At 45.1% G+C, this 18,339-nt stretch overlaps 1 long non-coding RNA gene across 1 annotated transcript in view; it reads left to right on the top strand.

The window, feature by feature from the left end:
- LOC121477239 overlaps window positions 1–17,322 on the top strand; it is a 48,033-nt gene extending 30,711 nt beyond the window's left edge. The window contains exon 3 of the long non-coding RNA XR_005984157.1: window positions 17,093–17,322. This is a non-coding gene — a long non-coding RNA (uncharacterized LOC121477239). The remainder of the gene's footprint in view (window positions 1–17,092) is intronic.
- Window positions 17,323–18,339: the final 1,017 nt, after the last annotated feature.

The raw sequence follows: 18,339 nt of genomic DNA, 5'->3' as shown, positions 1-18,339 counted from the left end.
GATTATTACCCCGATATCATCTAGCCATTTGGATTCACAGCCTACACTGAGGCAGGTTACTCCAAGTAGTGGCCTGGTTAAATGATTTCCTTGAATCATTTCTAGGTTAACCAGTTTATAACCAGTGTTATAAATTTTTCATTCCACGAATGAAACCCATGCTTTGGGTTTACCAGATGACCAGCTAACCAATTTAGCTTTAGAAAACAACAACACAAGTGGGAGCTATTAAAGATTTTGAAGAGGAATTTAAAAAATAATAAAGTCTCACTTTAAATATATTATGAAGAGAAGATAAAATTGCAGATTTCTGTGTTTGGCTCAATACGTGTTTTTTTTTTTTTTTTTTTTTTTTTTTTTTTTTTTTTTTTTTTGCCCATGGAAATGTAGTTATGAATGGTCTTGAGGATCTGTGTTTGGGAAGCTTACATGGATTCTTACTAAACCAGAGTGCATTTTCGCATGCGATGGACTGGTGCACGCAGTTAGAATGCAGCCCTCGTATTACATCAGAAGAGTTTATGTAAAGATCTGGATCGTAGACATATCTGAGAGGTGTCTTTGATGTGAACTTCTTCATCAAGCCTTGCATCCAAGCCCTGAGCAAGCCCTGTTGCTCCTGTCCTCCCACCTATCTCTATTTGCACTATAAACCCTCAGTCTAGTTCTGATCGTCTTTCCAATTATGCAGTAGACTCCTGACACGTGGCTTGGCTTCCACTACCCCTCGTCAGTCGAGTCTCTGCAGGGTTCAGAAATACCACTTGGATTAAACTCCCACCTCCTGTCCACAGCCCCAGCCTGTGTGACCCCTTCTCCGCCCACCCCCTCCTTCCTCACTGCCCTCCGGCCTTCTTCACTCCACAGGCCTTTGGATGTGGCTCCCTCCACCACGAGGCACCTCACCAAGCACACACACGTTTGCTCTCTTTCTGACTAGTGGGTGAGCACCTTCTTAGCTTTTAGAGGTTAGCTTAGATGTCACTTCGGTGAAGTCTTCCCTGATTATTCAGTTTGTTTATTTCCTTGATAGCCCTCAGCACACTTTGTACTTAAGAAATTGTTTTATTCGCTTGTTCGTCTGTGCATGGAGACTCTAAGTTCCTTGACTGTAGGACTATGTTGCCTTGTTTGGCGCCATAGATTTGGTGCCTGGAACAGAGAGGGTGCGGCTGGATTATTGGTGGAATGAAAAATTTATAACACAAGTGAGGAAGTAGTTAATTGTTTTTAATAAAGGACTCACCAGATGATCATGCTTTGGGTTTACCAGATGACCATACTTTAACCGATGACCATACTTTGGGTCCTCACCACACTTCGTTCATATAAATGTGATTCTTAGACAAAATTTTAAGAGTCTGTGACAAAAGGTGAGGTGCATCTGAAATTTTGTGCTGAGTTGAACTTTGAGTTTGTTTAAAATACTTATAGACATTGGGATCCCTGGGTGGTGCAGCGGTTTGGCGCCTGCCTTTGGCCCAGGGCGCGATCCTGGAGACCCGGGATCGAGTCCCACATCAGGCTCCCTGCATGGAGCCTGCTTCTCCCTCTGCCTGTGTCTCTGCCTCTCTCTCTCTCTGTGACTATAATAAATAAATAAATAAAAATACTTATAGACATTTCCTGATTTGAAAAGGAAAAAAATACATCCGTATACATCTCCTGTCTATCAAACTGTATCTCCCAGGCTCCCTCTAACTTATTTACACACACAAATGCCTTCTTTTATGTTATACGGGTACTTGTGAAAGTTTCTTGAGCATTGAAATTTTATAAATCAAATTACATTTCCTGTAATTTATATTTTATAGATAATTCGTCTTAATTTCATTGATTTTGTTAGGTATGGCTTCTAATTACCGTCCTCTATCCTACCTTAATCTACAGTATATATATTTATACTTAAATGCACCAGAGGAAATGCTACATAAAACAACTCAGAATTATTTTGTAAATAAAGTTATTAGGCAAAGAGAACAACTTTCACCTCCTGCATCTGTTGATGGTGTATTTAGATATTCTTGGGTCTCCTAGAGTCAGATTATACTTAGCTCCTCTTTCTTTGTAGGATTTTGCAACACAGACAGAAAATATAGGTTGAGATGAAATAATAAAACGATTTGGAGAGTTGTGTTCTCTATGACTTACAACAAACCACAACCTCCCCCTCCCCCCCGACAAAAAAAGAAAAAAAACCCACCCTAGCTCCTGTTTGTGTTTAAATCCTCAATTTAGAGATTTGTTTGAAGTCTAATTCCCAATCCAGTCTTAGGAGGCTCTGGCTTCTGTTGTGGGTGTTGAACTGGCACAGTTTCTGTATGTATTACTTATGCCTTCCTTGGGGTCTGAACTGAAAGCCTCATGGATTTAGAGATGGATTAACGCTGGCATTTGGGGTATTACAGATGGAACACGGTGGAACCGTATTTCAAATAAGTACAATGTGTGTATTTCATTTGTCTTCTGTGGTTCCTGAAGGTGAAAGGGAAAAATATTTTGCTACTTCTGTTGAAACCAAATTAGAGAAGTTACGTGACCGCGATTTTAAAGGTTTGGGTTCACGCATTTATATTAGTAGATTTTTCATAATCAACCAAATTCATTCTTTTGGCTACAATGTTTTAATGTGCCTTTTGCCCAAATCTCTCACTGCAAGGCAGACAGGGTATCAGCTAATTGTGTTTCTTCACAGGTTTGACTGAGCTTTTCAAATGAGCAGAGACCTACTTATTTTATTAGCCTAAGTATTCAAATCTGATTAATATTTGGACAGTGTTTAGTTAGCAGGAAGAAAAAGAGTTTTCAAAAATTAGCCCTGTCATATTTTAGGAAGCAGTTTTCAAATGTGAAGCACGGGGGCTTCTCAGCTGTCCTCACGGAGGGCCTGGAGAACTCGCGCCGGGGAGGCGGCGGGGAGCAGGTGCACGGCTGTGGCTGGCGGGGGCCGTCGGGCAGCACTAGGGGCTCCACCTCTGTGACCCTCGGGGCGTGATGGAGAACCACGGCGATGCCACCAGCCTCAGAGACCCGTTCCCACAGAACAAGGCACCTTGGGGACAGCCCCTGGCAGAGGGAGAGCGGGGGTAAAGGAAGGGATGAAGAGGGAAGCGAAAGGGTGAGAGCGGAGGGGAGGCCGCGCCTGCTTTACCCAGCACAGTCCAGATCCTTCTCTCTCCTTCCCTGCGTCAAGCTGCCCTGGAACTCCTTTCCGACTGGCTGCTCCGGCTCCTTTTTCCTCCCGGCCCTGCTTCCCATCAGGGTCTGGTTGTCTTTTCTAATATAAAAGTAGGGATGGGGTGGGGGTTCTTGCCACCTGCCTGTTTCTCAGGCTTGCCGCCTCCCAAACCTGCATGGTGCTGGCCCTGGGCCGTGAGGACAAAGCACTCCTTGGGGCTTCCCTGGTCAGGGCACCTGGGGAGCCCTGGGATGCCCTCCTCATTTTCCTGTCCTTGTTGTCGTCTTCATCTTCTTCTTCTTTTCTTTTCTTTATTTTTTCTCTCTTTCTCTCTTTTTTTCTTTCTTTCTTAACCAGGACAATGTGGCCCACTTACGTCTACACAAGCTGTTGGCTGTTGAGTAATTCGGTGATGGAGAGGGCTTGGGGCAGAGCTGCCCAACAGAAAGATAATGGAACCGCAAACGTGGACCACACGTGTAATCTAAGTTGTCTGCTAACCACATGCAAATAAAAAGTAAAAAGGTGGGATTAATTTTAACAATATATTGTATTTAGCTCAGTATATCCAAGGTATTTATCACTTCATTATGCAATTGATATTATAAATTATTAATGACATATTTTGGGGGCGCATTTTGATTTGGAATAGCCACATCTCAAGTGCTCAGTGTGTCTAGTGGCTGCTATATGGTATAGGGCAGGTTTAGACAGTTTCTCTTTTAAAGCTGTACAAGAATTTTAGGAATAGGTTAAACCATCTCTCCCCAGTTCTCCATATGAAGAAAGTGGTGCATAGGCAAAGTAAATTGACTAATATTATTGTCCAACTGGTGGTGCCACAGTCAGAACTTGAACTCTGTTCCCTTGACTCCATTCATTGTTTATTTCCAATTAAACATCTAACTTACAGATTCCATTTTAGAGGTAAAGATAGTGAGACAAACCTTAAGAGGCTCTTAGCTCTAGGAATCAAAGTGAGGGTCGCTGGAGGGGAGTGGGTGGGGGACGGGGTACCTGGGTGATGGGCACTAAGGAGGGCACGTGATGGGATGAGGCCTGGGTGTGAAATGCAACTGATGCGTCACTGACCTCTGCATCTGAAACTCATGATACACTATGTCAAATAATTGAATTTAAATAAGATAAAAAAAATATGCAGAATCTCAGATGAGTGAAGTCACAGTACACCTCCCTGAGAGGAATGGAAAAATTCCTCCAAGAGTAAAATGACAAATGCCGGACAGGATTATGTGACAGGGTGAGTAAGACACCAGCCCATTAATACCAAAGGAACAATTCTTCCAAATTTTATTGAAAAAAAAGTTGTATTTCAACTTGAAAGTGGTATTAATGGTTCTTGGAGTGCATAGCACCATGCCTGGCCTGTAGAATCTCTCCCAAACCTTTGCTCAATTTAAGCACTTAGTAAAAAGAGTAGAAAATTAAAACTAGACTAAATATTGGAAATCGTTTACTTAGGCTATGATGCTAAGGTGCCCAGTAACTCAACACATTTTAATACTTTCCCCTCCTTTTCATGTTTCAGATGAGAGAAGTGACTTGCCCAAGTAGTGTGGCTGCTAATTTATAGAATCCAGGTCTCTGTAGACTGCCTAGTGATTTTTTTAAACGATTTTATTTATTTATTCGTGATAGACACACAGAGAGAGGCAGAGACACAGGCAGAGGGAGAAGCAGGCTCCATGCAGGGAGCCTGACGTGGGACTCGATCCCGGGTCTCCAGGATCACGCCCTGGGCCAAAGGCAGGCGCTAAACCACTGAGCCACCCAGGGATCCCCCCTAGTGATTTTTGTAAAAACATGATTTCAGCTCCTCTGATCAGAGATGAACTTATACCTAAGCCATGTCTCATGGATGGAGGAAGCTTGGGACCTCAAGACATGACATTTAAGCTGGAAATTTGGGAGAGCACTTGTGGAGATAGAGACCTATCTGTTTCTTGAGGGTGCTACTAAAAAGCGAGGGGAATACAGTTATTTTGGTCTCGTTCTAGTGCTCTGGTATTTTTAGGATCTCCCGTGAAGAGCTCCCTGGAGGCGCATGCTGCCCTTGGCATGCCAAGGAACCTCGGGCCGCCTTCTGCAAAAGCAGTTGACAGCATGACAAGACCTCGGGTGTGTGTGTACCTGTGGGAGCCCGGGTGCTATTCAAGACACTCTTGCTTTCTGACTCGAGGTTGCCTCATTCTTTCTTGAGCCCGAACGGTTCTAGCACTGAACCTGGGCAGCTGTGAGGATGGAGCCATCTCTGTCCAAACGCGCTGCTAGGCCTCAGCCTGCCAGGTGTTGAGCCCTGACGCTGGCTTCCAGGTACTGCAGGGCACGTTTGCAGGAGCGAGGGCCGGGCAGCAGCGTAGGCGCGGGGAAATGTGGTGACATCAGGACGCCGTGGGACTTGGTGTAGCACAGTGAGGCTGCGCTGAGAAGTGAGGTGGAAGGAAATATCCCCAGGATGAAAAAGAACAGGATGAAAAATCCTGGCTAAAAAACACATATGGAGTTTTTCCTTCCCGGACAGATGTTAAATAGGCTTCACTTGTTCAGTGGGGTCTGGTGATGAAAGCTGACAGGATAGGAAGGTTGTTTCAGGTTCGACTGTCTCCCAGGGTCACAAAAGCCTTCTGTTCCGCGTGCTAATCCACGGCCGCGTTCCCGCCAGGAGCTGCCCATGGAGGGCAGTCGGTCTAGTGAGTACCGTTCCCTTTGCAGGTTAGTGGGGACGCAAAACCCACCAGTCAGCAGAGCGTGTATTGGACGTCAGGTGGTGTTTACCTAGTTCTGAGGACATAGCCCCAAACTCAGTGATTCCTAAGTGGCGGATTCAACACTGTTTCATTAGAAACACGAAGCAAGAGGAAGGAAGCCGGACGTCCCTCCTCTCACCCTTTCTCTCTGGCGTGTGCGTGTGCACGCGTGCACGTGTGGACAACCGTGTCTGTGTGACACTGTGCGGTGAGCTGAGCGTCACAGACTGGAGATACTGGTGGGCTCCTGCCCAGCGCGGCCCCTGTGCTACTTGCCCCCTCGTCGGGCAGAGCGTGTTCTTATTTGCAGACTCCCACCAACTGTCCCTTAGCTGTTGGAGGGGAGCAGCATCACAAAGCAAACGCCGGAGACGTAATTAAATCTTGGTGAAGGCGAGATTACAGAAGTGTGATTCTAGAACTAATCCATTGGTAATCGCCGTGTGTCCCCAGTAACAGACTTTACTCTGGATGGTTCCTTGAGAGAGATTATAAACTTCTCGTGCTCATAGAATAACCAGAACAACCTCTCTGGCGGGGGGCGGGGGTGGGGGTTGGTGCTATTTCAACCTTAAACTAACGTATTCTGTACAACCAATGACAAAAGTGGAAAAAGCAAGAACCTTGGGATTCATCTGATTGGGTTAGGATCCCAACTTGACCACCTACGACATGTGGACTCAAGCAATTTACTAATCTCGCCAAGCCCCAGGTTCCCCATGTGTGTAATGGGAACAATTGCACCTACGTCTTGTAGAGACAAGTGAGTCTTGCACGATGTTTGGCTCCTTAATTGGTGATCTATTAATGGTTACTATGGTAACGATGAAGACAAATTCCAGCATTGGTTCTGGTAAACTATTAGCGCCTTTTGTCTGTTTGTTGAGCCTTGGTGACATTATACCAGAGCAAGGATGCTATATGGCCAAACCTAAGTGGTCAGCGCAGAAGACAAAAATACCTCTTTCTACCCACATTTATCTTTGAACAAAACCATAAAAGCGAGTTCCATTCTCCTCTCTTTTGATAAAAGCAAAATGTATTCACTCTAAGTGGCTATTAGAGGGCCAAACTCTGTACAGCCCCTTCCACATAATAGGTACTCAAAACTCATTCACTCTGTAATGGCTTAATATTTTCTGTCCAGTGACTAGTGGTGGTGTAGGCTCCTAATAAAACATTACATCAACTCTTGAACCTCTGAATCTTCGAAGCAGATGTTTTCCTAACATTCTGTAAATACTCCAATCATCTCAAACTGCTGGGATTTCACCTTTGTACCATTTTTAGAAATTTGCCCATTGAGTAATGGGCCTGTCTAATCTGTTTGACGTTTATTGGTGCTCCAAGGGTAGCAAGGTTGGGAGATGTAGCAGAACACAGTCTAAATAAATCAGCGGAAGAAAGCAAACCAAATCACAGGGGGAGATTACAGTGTCCAAATCATTTATACACTGGTGATTACCATTTCACCTGGGTCCAAGTGATGTCACACGAGAGTCTCCAAAGCCCTAGGAATCATTCATCAATCCGCCAAACCTGCTCATCCACGGTTCCACACGGAAACCGACCGGTGTGCTGGAGACTCACAATAGTCTAGGGCGGGAAGAGTAATTAGTGAGGAGGAGGAACATGGGGAGAAGAAAAGGGACTGGGTTTGAGGGTTTCTGGCACCATTTCCAGTATTAGTTAGGTGTGTGAATTTAAGGGAGTCACTTTGTATCTCGGGGCCTCAGTCTCCTTCACAAGGAAACGTAGGCATATCTGTGTGTTCGTGTGTTTTTGCAAGTGTGCATGTAGGGGAAATTGGCTGTGATTTTCATAGTTTTAAAAGGATCCAGAACCTCTATTTCGAATGATGTGTAAGTGAAAACTCAACATAGAAAACTGATAAAAGCAGCATTAAATGTTTGGGGAAAGGGACCAGAGCATACTGGGCTTCTCACATCTCATGGCAGCTCTAAATAGACTTGCATGGATACCTGGAGTTCTCTGGACTGTGGGATTAAATGACCTGTAAGGTCTTACCAACTCCAATTTTATTTAGGTCTGTGGGAAACTTACCCCCACGGATAAAATGTTGGACTTATGCAAATAACTTATTAATTTTTAAATTTATTAATTTGCAAATTATGCAAATGTATCAAATGATTATTAAAATAACTTAGCTTCAAGTTATTGAAGCCATAGCTCAAGTTATTAGCTTCAAGGCTCAAGAATCAGTAGTTTAAGTTTTTTTTTTTTTTTTTTTTTTACTAATCTACAGTCTGAATTAACATAAATACCTCTTGTGTTTTACGTCTACCACCTTTATCATCACTGTGACAAATGGCCAAATTGCATTCTACGCTGTAAGCTCCCTGGAGAGTCTGCTTCCAGCTGGAATGGGGAAAGTCCCAAGAAAGTGTTGCTCTATCCCAACAATCAAAAAAATCAGATCGCCTACAAAATCATAGATGTGTTTCTAACCCATTAGGGACTTGAGGGATTCAAAGAAGCCTAACTGAACTAAATTCCAGAAAATTCAGGTACTTCCTAGGGGAGGTAGAGGGAGACCCAGAGATGCCGTCACTGTGGTGGAAGAGCTGGAGCTGGAGGGAATCCGACGCGGACTGGAGAAAGGAAAAGCTTGGCAAACCTCCAGTGAAACTCTAACAGCTGAGTCTAAGGTGGCACCATGGCTTGGGCACCTTGGGGACTCCACACGTGGAGCAGGCCTGTATCTATCCATCGGCTCTCTCCCAGGATGCGTCCCCAAGTAAACGGCCTAGGCGATAAAGCCTAGAGGCAGAGCAGGAGGGCTGAGAGAGGTAACTCAGCAGGGGTTCCTCACCAACCCTCAACTAGACGTTGGGGGTAAGCTCGCCCGCAGGGAAGAGGGCGAGCTCCCAGGCCCAGAAAGCCGGGGCTGGGGTTTAAATTCCCTAGCAATTTAAAACTAGAGACTCCTAGAGTTCTCCAGGGTCTCACAGGTTCTCAGATTTCAAACCCAGATGAGAAGAAAGTCCCCATTCTGCCCAGGAAACTTAAAGTCAATGGTGACCTGACTCTAATTGTGAAAAAGATAAAATATTTTATCATCAGCTGGGGGGCAGATTGAACAAGGCACACGGTACTGGTAGCCTGACAGAGATATCCCTTCTCGGGTGAGGGTGTCGCGCAGATATTATATCTTTAAAAATCTTTTTAATTGAAGTGTGGCTGATACACAGTGTTACATTGGTTTTGGGCCTACTGATTTGAAGGCCTGTAGGCCCCCCACAAATGCAGCTACCATCTGTCCCCACGCTTTTTGGGGATCGTATTTGCCCTGTTGCACCTCTTATCGCCGTGACTTACTCATAACGGGAAGCCTGCGCCTCTTGTTCTTCACCTGTTTTGCCCACAACCCCCTCCTCTTCCCTCTGGCGACCACCAGTTTGTTCTCTGTACTTAAAGTTCTGTTTCTTTGTTCATTTGTTCTGTTTAGATTCCAAATGTAAGTGAAATCATAGGATACTTGTCTTTGTTTGTTTGGCTTATCTCACTTAGCATAATGTTGTCCATGTTGTCACAAGGGGCAAGATCTCATTCTTTTTTCTGGGTGAGTAATATTCCACTGTGCGTGTGTATGTCCACTCTAGCTGCCTTATCCACGCATCCATCAGTGGACACTCGGGCTGCTTCCATATCTTGGCTGTTGTAAGTAATGCTGCAATACACACAGCGGTGTGTGGATCTTTTTAAATTAGTGTTTTCATTTTCTTTCTTAGTAGAATTACTGGAGGGCATGGTATTTCTGTTTTTAACTTTTTGAGGACTCTCCACACTGTCTTCCACAGTGGCTGCACTAGTATGTTCTGACTAACCATGTAAGAGGGTTCTCCTTTCTCCACATCCCTGCTAACACCTGCTATTTCTCGTGTGTGTGTATTTTAATTTTAGACATTCTGACAGGTGTAAGGTGATAGTTTATGTGGTTTTTCTTTTTTAAAATATTTTATTTATTTATTCATGAGAGACACAGAGTGAGAGAGAGAGAGGCAGAGACACAGGCAGAGGGAGAAGCAGGCTCCATGCAGGGAGCCCGACATGGGACTCGATCCTAGGTCTCCAGGATCACAACCTGGGCCGAAGGTGGCACAAAACCACTGAGCCACCCAGGCTACCCAGCTTATGTGTTTTTTATTTGCATTTCCCTGAGGCTTGGTGGTATGTGTCAGTTTGCCACCTGTATGTCTTCTTTGGAAAAATGTCTATTCTAGTCCTCCATTTTTTTAAGGTTTTATTTATTTATTCATGAGAGAGAGAGAGAGAGAGGCAGAGACACAGGCAGAGGGAGAAGCAGGCTCCATGCACGGAGCCCGATGTGGGACTTGATCCCAGGACTCCAGGATCATGCGCTGGGCTGCAAGGGGGGTTAAACCACTGAGCCACCCAGGTTGCCCTAGTCCTCCATTTTTAATTGGATTATTTGTGAGGGTTTTTTTTGGCATTGAGTTATATAAGTTCATTTATTATTTCTAATAGTTTGGGGTAGAGTCATTAGGGTTTTCTACATATGACATCATGTCATCTGCAAATATTATTTACTTTAGTCTTCACTGTTCTTTTCTTTGTTCCTTTTTTTAAAATTCAGAATCAATGAGCCAACATATAGTACATTTAACTTCAGAGGTAGTGTTCAGTAATTCATCAGTTGCACACAACACCCAGTGCTCATCACCTCATATGCCCTCTTTAATGCCCATCACCCAGTTACCCCATCCTTCCACCCAACTCCCCTCCAGCAACCCTCAGTTCGTTTTCTATAGTGAAGAGTCTTTCATGGGGGGAAGGGACGGAAAGCTGAATGGTAGAAATCAGAGAGGGAGACAATCCACTCTTCTTTTACATATAATGTCCAGCACTCAATAAAAAATTACAAGACATGTGAAGAAACTGGAAAATGTTAACCATAACCAGCAGAAAAAAAGATAGTAGATCAATACATGTCCCAGTTATTAAAATTCTCAAGAGGGGCACCTGGGTGGCTCAGTGGTTGAGCATCTGCCTTTGGCTCAGATTGTGATCCTGAGGTCCTGGGATCAAGTTCCACATCGGGTTCCCTGCATGGAGTCTGCTTCTCCCTCTGCCTGTGTCTCTGTGCCTCTCTCTGTGTCTCTCATGAATAAGTAAAGTTTTTTAAAAAAAAAATTCTCAAGAAAAAGACCTTAAAATAGCCATATAGGAGCAAAAATAGTTTTTTCAACAGATAGTTCTGGAATATTTGGATGTCCAGGTGCAAAAAAAGTGAATAAGTAAGAATAAAGACAGATCTTACACCCTTCACAAAAATTAAGTCAAAACAAATCATAGATCTAAATATAAAATGCAAAACTGTAATACTCCTTAAAGATAAGATAGGAGTAAACCTAGATTACCTTGGGTATGGTGATGCTTTTTTAGATACAACACCAAAAACATGATCCATGAATGACTGATAAATTGGATTTTATTGAGATCAAAAACTTCTGCTTTGCAAATGACAAGGTCAAGAGAATAAGACGAGTCATAGACTGGGAGAAGATATTTGCAAAAGACACATCCAACGAAGAACTGATATCTAAAATACACAAATCCTAAAAGTTAACAAAAAAAGGAAATAACCCAATTAACAAATGGATCAAAGACATTATTAGATATCTACCCAAAGAAAATATACAGATGGCCAATAAACGTATGAAAAGATGCTCCACACCATATGTCATCAGAGAAATGCAAATTAAAACATTGACCTACCACTTCCTACCCATTAGAATGGCCTGAATCATGAACACCGACACCACCAAATGCTGGTGAGGATGTGGAGCGACAGGCGCTGCCATTCATTGCTGGTGAGAATGTAGGAGAATGAAAAGGTTCAACCCCTTTGAAAGACACTCTGATGGTCGCTGATAAAGCTGACGTGCACTTGCCATGCAATCCAGCCACCACATTTCTTGGTATTTACTCAGAGGAAGTGAAAACTTATGTCTACACAAAAGCCTACTTGTGGCAGTTTTATCCTTCATTGCCAAAACCGGAAGTAACCAAGATGTCCTCCAGCAGGTGAATCGATAAATAAGCTGTGATACGTCCAGACAATGGAATATTGCTTAGTACTAGAAGGAAATGAGTTATTAAGCCATAAAAAGACACGGATGAGACTTCAATGCATATTACTAAGTGAAAGAAGCCAATTTGAAAAGTCTATTGTGGGACACCCCAGTGGCTCAGGGGTTGAGCATCTGCGTTCAGCTCAGGCCGTGGCCCCGGGTCCCAGGATCGAGTCCCACATTGGGCTCCCCACAGGAAGCCTGCTTCTCCCTCTGCCTGTGTCTCTGCCTCTCTCTCTGTGCCTCTCATGAATAAATAAATAAAATCTTTTTTATAAAAAAAAGAAGAGTCTATTGCATGATTTCAAACATAGGACATTCTGCAAGATGTAAAACTATGAAAATAGTAAAAAGATCAGTGATTATCAGGCATTGGTGGTAAGAGGGACGAGTAGGAAGAGATAGAGGGTTTCTAGCGCAGTGAAAATACTCTGCATGGTCCTTAATGATCAATTAAGTTCCATCGTTTAGTTCCATCCCGTAAAATGCATACCAAGAATGAACTTTGGGTGATTATCAGGTGTCAGTATAGTTCCATGAATTGTAACAAGTGTACCACTTGGCGGGGGGGCGGGTGTTGATAACAGGGGAGGCTAAGCATGGGTGGGGGCCCAGGGGTATATTGGAAATCTCTATGTCTTTTTCTTGATTTTGCCGTGAACCTGAAATTGCTCTAAAAAACCATCTTTAAAAAATAACCACGTAAATATATTAAAGTCTTAATGGAAAAGGTTGACGAGAAACATGAATATATACAGGGAATGTTAGCCTACGGATGGAAATGTTAGAAATGAAGACAATTTTGAATGAAGACTTTATTTGATGGGCTTACCACCATCATGCTGTGTTCCCTTTTTTAAAGTATTCTCTCTGGAGATCACAACATGTTTGCGTGTTATCACGATCTACCTTCGGATCATAGTAAACCACTTCACAAACACTGACAGCAAAATTACACTATGCCCCCCCCCCTTACTCTCCTTCGTGTTTATGTTATCATATACGTCAGTGGTCAACATTTCGATTTGGGTCTTTCATGTCTTTGTCTGGCACGTTCCATTTTTTCCCCAGGCACCAGCCCGTGGCATGCAACCATAATAATGTCCTCGTCTATTAATTTTATCATGTGTCATCTCTAGGTCAGTTTTTAAAAAATTTTTTTAAAATTTATTTATGATAGTCACAGAGAGAGAGAGAGAGAGGCAAAGACATACGCAGAGGGAGAAGCAGTCTCCATGCACCGGGAGCCTGATGTGGGATTCGATCCTGGGTCTCCAGGATCGCGCCCTGGGCCAAAGGCAGGCGCCAAACCGCTGCGCCACCCAGGGATCCCTCTGGGTCAGTTTTAATTGGTATTTCCCCCCTACTTAATGGATTATATTTTCCTTCTTTGCTTGCTTGCTGAGGAACTTTTTTTTAAAAAGAGAGAGCAAGAGAACATGAGAGTGCACGTGCATGTGTGCACATGAGCATGAGTGGGGGTAGGGGCGAGGGGAGACAGAGAGAGAGAGAATATCTTAAGCACGGTCCACACCCAGTGCAAAGCCTGACATGGGGCTTGATCTCAGGATCCTGACCTCATGACCTGAGCAGAAACCAAGAGTCAGACACTTAACCAACTGAGCCACCCAGGTGCCTCCGCTTGCCAAGTAACGTTTGATGGGATGCCAGACATTGTGAATTTTACCTTGTTGTGCTTCTGAAGATATTTTTGAGCTTTCTTCTGGAACGTAGTTAAGTAACTCATTAAGTAATCTCTTCCCTTTAGATCTTGCTTTTAAAAAGAAGTTTTATTAGGTAGGACCAGAGCAGCGTTTAGTCCGTCCGGGGTTCGTTTTTCCCCCACTGCTGACACAAGGCCCTTCTTAGTACTTTAACTAGGTGTCCACCAGCAAACGTTTTCTGCAAAGGGCCAGATGGTAAATATTTTAGGCTTTGTGGGCTATCAAGTTTCAGTCCCAACTACTCAATTTTGTCCCTGTAGCACGAAAGCGACCCTAGCAAGTACAGAAGGAAATGGGCGCAGCTGTATGTCAATAAAATGTCATTCACAGCCTTGTGGTCAGTGTGGGGCTGCCTTGGCTGGCACCATAGCTGGCCTTCCCCTGCTCTAGTCCATCAACCATGATTTATGAGGTTTTGTCTCCTGTCTTGTGGGAAACAGACCCTGTCCTGGGCTCTGCTCCCTGGAATACTCTTGAGCAACTTCCTCACTGTCATTTGCTCGTCGGGACTTAGTTGAATATTCGAGGGGGGTCTTCAGCAAATCTTGAAGTTTTCCTCTCCCCCCAGGATTCTACTCTATGGCCTACTGATGCTCTGACTCCCCTGCTCTCCCTCCTCCATGTCCTCTGCCCTGCTCACCCTGGGTTCCCCTCCTCGCACCGTGGTCTGGAGTCTTTCTCTCGGGAGTGAGCTGGGGCACCTGCAGTTCTCACCTCCTTTGCTTCCTCTAACCTTCTTTGCTTGATGTCTAATATTTTAGGAGCTGGTCCTTCCAGCATTTTATGTGGGAGGACAAATCTGGCCTACTTCTAGGTGAAAGGATAAATCTGGCATTTATCTTTGCCAAAATACATAGTATTAATAGATCGTGTCTGTGACACATGAAGCTATATCTCCATGTTCTTTTCCCCTAGAACGTGCAAATATAACTCGTAAGCAAAAATAATCGACATCGAGCAAACAACAGATGACTTTAGCCATCTGTGAAAATAACCTCATCTTAGAGAATGGTTGGGAACTGAGCTATTGAAGAAGGCTTGGGAAGTAGCCAGGTCCAGTCAAGGTCACTATAGTAAATCCCCAGAAATTAATGGTAACTGAAGAAGCCAAAAATGATCAACTCGTCTATCTGAAGAATTTATTCATCATACTTATTTACGATTACCTGCAATATTTGCATTAGGCCCTAAATTTATGATCCCCTCGATGGCAAAGACATGCAACCCTTTTTTCCTCTCTGTTTTAATCTAGCATCTAGTGTGGGGCATAAGAATGTTTTAAAAGCTTATCAGGTAATTTTTTTAATGACTTATTTATTTATTTGAGAGAGAAAGAGGGGAGAAAGAGCACACCAGCAAGGGGAGGGACAGAGGGAGAAGGAGAGAATCCCAAGCAGACTCCCCGCTGACCGTGGAGCCCGACACGGGTAGGACTCAGTCTCAGCACCCTGAAATCATGACCTGGGCTGAAGTCAGGAGCCGGACCCTCAACTGATGGAGCCACCAGGTGTCCCTCAGGTAATTCTAATATGCAGTCGGGTGATTTTAATCTGCCTGCGTGCTAGCTAGCACTAATTGAAGCAATATGTCATATGAGACACCCCCCTTCAAACCACAGCAATCCAAAAAAAAATTATTTTCCGTAAGTATTTAATGGAGGTTCTGTGTGCTGAGCACTAAACAAGTGCCCGATACGTGCACAGTAAATAGAAGGTTTAGACGCCGACCTCAAAATGCTTTCCATCTACTTGGGGAAGCAAAACAAACACAAGTGAAACAGTTAAGCAAAAACCACAGAAGCTGTGGTGATTAGCCCCAGACTGCAGTGGACTAACGATATTTCCCATAAAACGTCAGTAAAGCAGAAAAGTGGTGCAGGTTAGAACAGTCACAGTCAAGGCGGGCTGTCTCGGAAGAGCTGGGATTTCACTTCAAATGAAATATTCTGAAAGTACAAAGAAAATTCGTGCTTGCTGGAGCCATCTCTTTTATTCCTCATTTTAAGGTGGATCAATGAAAAACTCGAGAACTACTTTACACGGCATACTCAAAGTTAATGATTTCCTAAAACGTGTTTTAATAGCCAATTTATTAGTCTCTTCAATGTCTCGCAGTTCCGTTCTCGGCCATTAAAAATTTTTTTTTCTGCTAAGAAAGCGTATGTGATGCCATTATTATTATTACTTCATTAGCGATGAAAAGGGAGAGCTGTCGGCATCTAAAACTATTTTTTCATGTTTTATTTTTCGCAAACCTAAGAAACTTTTGCCATAAACCCACCTCCTTATTTTCAATGCGTGCCTTTACGTTGGGGAAATATTTAGCCGTTTTGCCTAAATAGCGCTTTGTGAAAACAACCTTTGAGGCGCGTCTAGCTTTTCAATAAGCTTTCAGGACTGTTCGTCTGTCTGTCTCCCTGCCTGCCAGAAAGCCACGAGGTCATTCTGCTAGAGGCAGGGGAAGTTAGAGACCCAGCAGGGCTCTAGAACAGAGATGTGGGCCCAACCTCCCTCCTTCCACCATTTCCACTTCCCTCCTGGCCTGCCCACCGTGGGGCTTGCGCACTTGTCGGGGGGCCCTTGCCTTCTCCTTCTCGGCAGCGGCACATGGGGGCCTTTTTAAAATAGAAGCAGTGGCGCGGCACATCCTGTTCAAGGAACGGCGGCGTCCGTCCTTAGCGCCTGATGCCCCGAGCAGCTGTCTGAGGCCCTTGCCCCCAGATTGCCTTTGGAGAGAAGTAAACAAATGTGGCCATCCGATGCAGTACATTGGAAGCTGACCTCTGAGGCCATCTATTTTAAGCAGATTGTAATTTTGCAAGATGCATGGCCCCATTCCAAATGTTTATTTAGTGCTGAATGGTCTCCAACTGGCTGGTTGGCCTTTTTTTTTTTTGATGGTGTTGAAAGCATTAAGGAAGATCCCAGTAATAGATGTTGGACGTGCACTCGTCTTGGTGTCCAGTGATTCATCTTGTGGGGCGCCACAACGAAAATCCCCTTTAGGGAGAGACAGGCAGATAAGCCCGGCTCCGCGGCAGCTGGTTTGGTGGCAGCGACCGTTACTTCTACCCTTCACGCCCCGACAGGAACCTCGTTTGGAGAAGAGCCTCCCTTCTGAGTCCCCGCCCACGCAGGCCCTTTCGGGGCACACACTCCCCGCAAAGCACTGGGCTCGGCTTTCTGAACACGATCGCCGCTGGTCCCCACAGTGAGCACGGGGGCACGTATTGTTTCCCGACTTTATTTATTTATTTTTTTTAATTTTTATTTATTTATTTATTTATGTTTGTTTCCCCAACTTTAGAAATGAGAAAACTGCAGTTCTGATTGCGACTGACGTGAAGATCCACGCCGAGGCCATCCCCAGTCTTCATTCAGAAGTCACCCTCCTGTCATTTTACCCCATGAAAGATTTCATGTCAACGGGGTTCCCCCCCCCCCACACCCCCGGTGTGGCCATGCCGGAGCAGCTCCTTTTCCTCCTTCCTATCCCTGAGACGAATTTTGGCTCCAGGATGTGACAAAATGAACGCGTGGGGATGAATCTTCTGTTCTTTCCTAAGTGGTAGCGATGTATCGTCCGTGTGCAAAAGAGCCCTTCGGGGGATCATACACTGGACCATATACCCCTGCACGCATTTAGAGAGAGAATGAAAAACAAAATAATACAAAAAAAAAAAAAAACCAACAACCCTTGCATGTCATTGAGCCTCAGCTCACTTGCCTTTGGGCTCTAAATGTCCACTTGCTCCTTGAAGGCACAGCTTTGGGTAGAACCTTGGGTTAAAAACAGCCGTGGGGTACTTTAAGGGAGCAGTTGGCTGGGAGATTGGCCTGGTCTGGAGAAGGGGCGTGGACAGCCGCGGTCCTCCTGCAGTCTGGGGGGCTCTTTCGCTCCGTCCCTGACACCCAGGCTCCCCCCAGGGGCCAAGCATCACAAGGGAGGACACCAATTGTTGCGGCGCTGCCAAGTCCTCCTCTCTGTGACCGGCTCGAAGGGGCCGCAGGGCCCGGGCTGTGGCTCGGGCAGACCTTGTTCCCGTGCTCCACCCCCACGAGCTTGCCAGGCGGCCCACGGGGTGGGGGCTCCTGAGAGGTCCGGGTGCTAAGGAACGCCCCGTCTAGGCCGCTCCGTCGCCACCCTGTGAGCGCACCCGAGACCCTCACGGTGAAGGGAGCTGCTGGGAAGGCCGCAGCCAAGGGCAGAAGCTCGCAGAACTCTTCCCCGCCCCAGGACTGGGGGGCAAAGTCCTGCGAGACGCGTGGGGCACCAGGTGGAGGGGAGACGGCGAGGCGTGAGGCCGGAAATTGGATGTCACAGGTCTCTGCGCAAACAAGTAACTTTTCTTCTTTTCTTTAAATTTATTTTTTTAAATATTTTATTTATTTATTCATGAGAGAGAGAGAGAGAGGCAGAGACACAGGCACAGGGAGAAGCAGGCTCCATGCAGGGAGCCCGACACGGGACTGGATCCCGGGACCCCGGGGTCACGCCCTGAGCCGAAGACAGGTGCTCAACCGCTGAGCCACCCGGGAATCCCTTTCTTTTCT

Source organism: Vulpes lagopus, chromosome 17 (genome assembly GCF_018345385.1).
Source record: "Vulpes lagopus strain Blue_001 chromosome 17, ASM1834538v1, whole genome shotgun sequence".
NCBI lineage: Eukaryota > Metazoa > Chordata > Mammalia > Carnivora > Canidae > Vulpes > Vulpes lagopus.
This window is presented reverse-complemented; position numbering and strand designations above follow the sequence as displayed.